Below are 6,011 nucleotides of genomic sequence, written 5' to 3'. Positions count from 1 at the left end.
TCTTTAACTTTATTCTCGTTATTTTATTATAATCGCCATCACCGTAATCATCATCATGATCATCATCATGATCATCATCATCATCATCATCATCATCATCATCATCATCATCATCATCATCATCATTGTCATCACCATCATCATGATCAGTGTCATACTCCATCATCATCATCATCATCATCATCATCATCATCATCATCATCATCATCATCATCATCATCATCATCATCAACATCATTGTCATCACCATCATCATGATCAGTGATATACTCCATCATCATCATCATCATCATCATCATCATCATCATCATCATCATCATCATCATCATCATCATCAACATCATTGTCATCACCATCATCATGATCAGTGATATACTCCATCATCATCATCATCATCATCATCATCATCATCATCATCATCATCATCATCATCATCACCATCATCATGATCAGTGTCATAGTCCATCATCATCATCATCATCATCATCATCATCATCATCATCATCATCTTCATAATTATCGTCAATGTGAAGGCATGTGAGTGTTTTCCTCTCAGTAGAATCCTGTCCTTGTGTCCGTTTGTCTGGATGGGACTCTTTGAACTATGTACATCTATAGTTTACTCTTGGAATCTATTTCTGTTCCCTATTCGAACAATTCCTCCTTGTATTCCTTTGTCTCGGAAGCATTTTATTGTAAATCTAGAATTTCTTTACCATCCCATTCTCTTTCATTTTTATTGGCGCTGAAATTACCCAAAAATATAAGTAGTCCTTCAAAGCCATGAGACCCTTGTAGCCGGAGTTTATTCCGGTTTCTATTGCATAAAACTGACATTATCAATTGCTTGCTATCCTTTGCAGAGGACGCTAGTTATCGCCAAGTACTTTCCGCCAGATCAGATCTAAACAGAACCAACTACCCCATCACTGCGAGGTGGACAGAGGTGTCAGAAGATAAAAAAAAACTCAACTGGGATCGACATTGGTCCCCTAGCGTGTGAAGCGAATGCTCTATCGGGGTCCCCAAAACAAGCACCATAAAACCCCGGTTACAAACAAAACAAAAACATGTAACTGTGTCAGTGTTTTAGACTAGGTAGGATGCGATTCCAGACTAGCAATGAGGATAATATGTTACCAAACTCCTCAAAACGGCATTATTTAAAGCAGATACCAAAAGGTGAATCCAAAGTAAGAACGGTATTGTATAGATAGTATGCGCTTGACTAAGAAGTTCGCAACATTGGCATCCGGAAGTATAACTGGCCAACACACACAATATTTTGTGTAACCATGATCGTTTATAGTCTGGTTAATATAGTTTAGTGAGAATTACTCATAAACGCGGATGGCAAAAAGGAATAACAAAGACGTCAACTTCGAACTATCTATAGGGATAAATCGGACAAGGGAAATACACAATTCATATGGTGAGAGATATAAACAAACCATGGGGCTTTTGCAATGGAAGAAACTGTATTTATTATTCATTATAACAAATAGAAATTTACCGAGTTTCATATTTGGATCTATAATCTATTCAATTTCAGCAACTAGTTCATCAGACAGGAGGGGGGGGGGTGAAGTGGTCAAGTGTTTAAGTTATTGCACTGTGACTCGCAAGGTCCTGATAAGAGGCCCGCTTCAGGCACTCTCGGGTTTTTTTTTCCTTGGGCAAAATTATTAACTCCCGATTTGCTGCTCACTTTGGACAGCATGGGTGATTCCTGTTGACATCAGACATCTTGTTTGATGGGTTATCCAGATTCCTTCATGGAATGCCTAGGCGACGGGACCAAATGTGACCCGCCGTCTCAAATCGGTATTATGTCGGGATACCCTCGGTTAGGTAAATTGAATTCATTGCCACAAATATAAAACTTGGGTTTACTTTCTCTACGTCATGCCGGAGTAGAAATACTATTTTTTGCTTTACAAAAACTTCTAAGGTCCAATTTCTCATCATTCTTTCCCTAAATTCACTTTCTGGGGTCTGAATCATCCCGACATAATACCGTTTTGAGACGGAGGGTCACAAATGGTGTCGTTGCGAAAGGGTGTAATATGAATAATTTCATCTAAACATGTGCGGCTTTATAGTCTTATTGTATGACACTCGCCTTCCAACAGCGGATCCAGGTTCGAGTCCCCACTCTGAGCGGCACATAGTTGAGTCCGTGGAAAAGGCTTTTTACTCACATTCTCTTATCGTATTGAGGTGTAAAATGGGTTTCCCGGCGGTCAACAGCGTTGTTACAGTTGGGGGTATAAATTGTAATATATCACCAAACAGGCATCATGTCTCGTCCTACATGTGTTGCTGTTGGCTAGGGACCTCTTGTTAATTGCTTTGAGCACGTTTAGTGGATATTGCTCTATATAGATGCTCAAGGTACTTTAGACAAAATACCACTTTGATATGGCGGTTCTTGAAGATAAGAGAGAGAGAGAGAGAGAGAGAGAGAGAGAGAGAGAGAGAGACTATTAATTCATCGTAATAGACCACAATATTAACGTGTTCAGTCTCATGTATTTCGACCAGATACAAAATCTATTCTGTGCCTTTGAACCACCCCAACATAATATTGTTTTGAAAGGATGATTACCATTTTAAAAAATTGAGTTTTTATACAGTGCATTATTCGCTATATTTGCTCAAAGCGCTTAACATGGGGTCCCTAGCCAACAGCAACACTTAACATGTGCGGCTATCGAATCGGAAGGTCCTAGGTTCGAGCCTCGCTCGGCGCTTAGTTGAGTCCTTGGAAAAGACTCTTTACTCATATTCTCTCAGCGTACTCAGGTGTAAAATGAGTACCTGGCCGTTTACAGCGTTGTCTCTGTCCGAAAAAAATTGTAATATCGCCTAACAGGCGTCTTGTCACGTCTTACATGTTCAGTGTTGCTGTTTGCCAGGGACCCCTTGTAAAGCGCTTTGAGCACGTTTAGTGGATATTGCTTTGTATAAAAGCTTATTTTTTAAACTTTTAGAAGGAGACATGACGTTTGCCCGTTAGGTGGCATATCATTATTTTGTTTGGACAGACAACGCTGTTACCGGCCAGGTACTCGTTGTATAGAACGTGAGTACTGTGAGGAGTGAGGACTCAACTGTGCGTCATCAATGTGCACATTTTAGCGAGTGTGATACCCCATCTTTTTGTAATGATATTATCATCATCATCATCGTCATCATCATCATCATCATCATCATCATCATCATCATCATCATTATTATTATTATTATTATTATTATTATTATTATTATTATTATTATTATTGTCTTTAAATGGAGAAAACCAAAACATTCTCCAAAATTCCTGGAATAAGGGAGATAACTCGACTAATACTCTACAACTGAGTTTTTAAACGAATTAATTCCCTTTGTCGTGAAATTCTCTTTTCCCGACATATCTTCCATTTGAATACGTTTTTAGAAACCATTGCTTGTACTTAGTGGCCGCCTCATTATTTCGAAATTCCCATATTTCTTCTGTGTTCCAGATTCGTTGGTGAACATTTTAGTACAACCTGATGTTATTTATTCCTTGTTATAAGCAACACGTGGCTAGTAAAATTCAGAATTCAGCACATTACTCTCATTATTATTTTCTTTTTTGGACAGAAAACGCTGTTACCGGCCAGGTACTCGTTACAATATAGGACCTGAGTACTGTGAATACTCAAATGTGCGCCACTCAGAGTGGGACTCGAACAAAGGACCTTCCGATCCAAACGCGAGTGCCATACCATTACTCTCTGCTTGGTGGATTTTACACATATAAAATTAATCGCCGGAATCATAGGAAACGCAAATAGCTCAAACCAGGGCTTGGCCAGAAAAATATAATGTAGAAGATCAAAACAGATAAAGATAAACAAAAGACCCAGCAAGTGGGCAACCGACCACCCATGCTACAAGGGATGTCCACGCCACCCAACCAAGGTTAGATTATCTTCCAAACACCCTTTCCTATATAAAGGCGAGGCATTTTTAAAAGGAAAAATAAACTTCCCACAAAGTACAATGGAATATCTTTCTGTCTCACTCTTTCGGCAAATAATTCAAGCCAAATATAAATAGGAGAAGACATAGCAAGTTGGCAAGTGACATCTAGATCCTATGCCACTAGGCAAGTCAATGCCATCCAACTAAGGCTTGATCCCCCCCCCCCTCCCCCCAAATCCTTACTTATTTAAAGATAAGATATTTTTATAAGGAAATATAAAACTTTCCATAAACAAATTGGAATAGCTAACTGCCTCCCTCTCAACAAATGATTCAAACCAGAAGCTGAGTCATCTATCAAAACTATCAAACCTGGGACTTGCGACTTGAGGACGAATTCGAAATTTCAAAAGCAGGAGATCGAGAATCTTATCATGATCATCCCTCTAACGAGTCTTTACTTCTCAAATCAATTATCAAATTTCACTATTTGACGTTTACATTCAGCGTCAAACTCTAATTTTAGTAAAAACCGGATGCCAGAGAAGATACATTTTTTAACTCCTACTTTTTTATATACAAAGGCTAATAGGGTCGCCTCATACAATTTTTGCTAAAATGCTAGCTATAGGGGCAGCGTTGCTCAACAGTACGATCTTTGCTTCGTATCCGAAATGTACCGAGTTCGAATACCTGCTGTGTCGTGTGGCCTTGAGCAAGTCATCTCGCCCTAGTTCTAGTTGCGGCGATACACTGCGGCTGACATCTGGGTTATTCCAAACTTCCATTGGAATAGACCCTAGAGACAACTTTCCCCTTTGGGATGAACAAGGGCAATATTATTTATTTTTATTATTTATTGATAGAAAAATAAGGTTACATCCAAATCAAAATAGGCATCCTATCATTTCATAAACTGCTTATTTTCCATTTTGTCTTTTAAATTCTAACCGTTTTCAATTCCTATTCAATTTTTGGAATCGGGTTGTACACCCAGGAATAATACCGTATTAACCATTTAATTACGTACTCTCGAATAACATGTATTTCAAAATTTGGCCAGAAAGCGCGTCCTCCAAATACCCATCGATTTAAATGGCACTCATCTTGGCAAAAATTCTCATTCTTGGGTCCCCGGGAATTCCGTGGTTTGTGTTTTGCCAAGATGAGGGTCATTTAGGGAATGGAACCTTAAATCATTCAATAACGAGGGATGATGACGATGATGATGATCATCATTATCATCATCATAATGATAATACTCGTAAAAATAATAATTAATAATAATAATAATAATAATAATAATAATAATAATAATAATGATAATGATAACAATAATAATAATAATAATAATAATAATAATAATAATAATAATAATAATAATAATAATAATAATAATAATAACCAAAAAACAATGAAAAACAATAATAAGACAAAACAAAAGCCAAATAGTAAACAGCAGTTTATTCCCTAGATCGGAACAAATAAATTAGATTGAGAATATGCCATGACAGAAAAGAAAGCTATCCGAGAAGATTTATAACTGTTTCTCAACAACAATAGCTGCTATTGGCATGAACAACAATAATATTATTATAATAATAATTATAAGAGCAGCGTAATATTATGCACAAGAAACACTTCAAATGCACTAAAGCATTACTTTTAAATAGTAACGGATAGAAATGAATATAATAGCAGCTTTGAAAACGAGAAATGTTTCAGGCTCAATACCCTTCTTCAGCAAATAATAAAAAAACAATAGAAACATTAATATTTATCAAAATACATACTGGCAATAGAGAAGTTTATGGCGCCTAATAATGCGATCTTGTAAAAGTATCAGCTGCTTGATTGTTTGTGTATGGGAAAGGGGTGGAGGGGGGTGGAGGGGTTAGCGGGATTGAATAAAAGTGCCCGGCTGTGGGACACAAGAAACTCAACTGATTAGTTTTGTAAAAACAACCAGGGCCCGTTTTTATGAACGTGGACTAGCATTTCAGCGACTTGAAATAAATCGGATTTTATTTGAGCTGATTAAGCTTGTCCCAAACTAAAAT

Source organism: Berghia stephanieae, chromosome 2 (genome assembly GCF_034508935.2).
Source record: "Berghia stephanieae isolate SIO BIC M18660-M18661 chromosome 2, UCSD_Bste_1.3, whole genome shotgun sequence".
Classification (NCBI taxonomy): domain Eukaryota; kingdom Metazoa; phylum Mollusca; class Gastropoda; order Nudibranchia; family Aeolidiidae; genus Berghia; species Berghia stephanieae.
The sequence above is the reverse complement of the archived record's forward strand: the minus strand, read 5'-3'. Positions refer to the sequence as shown.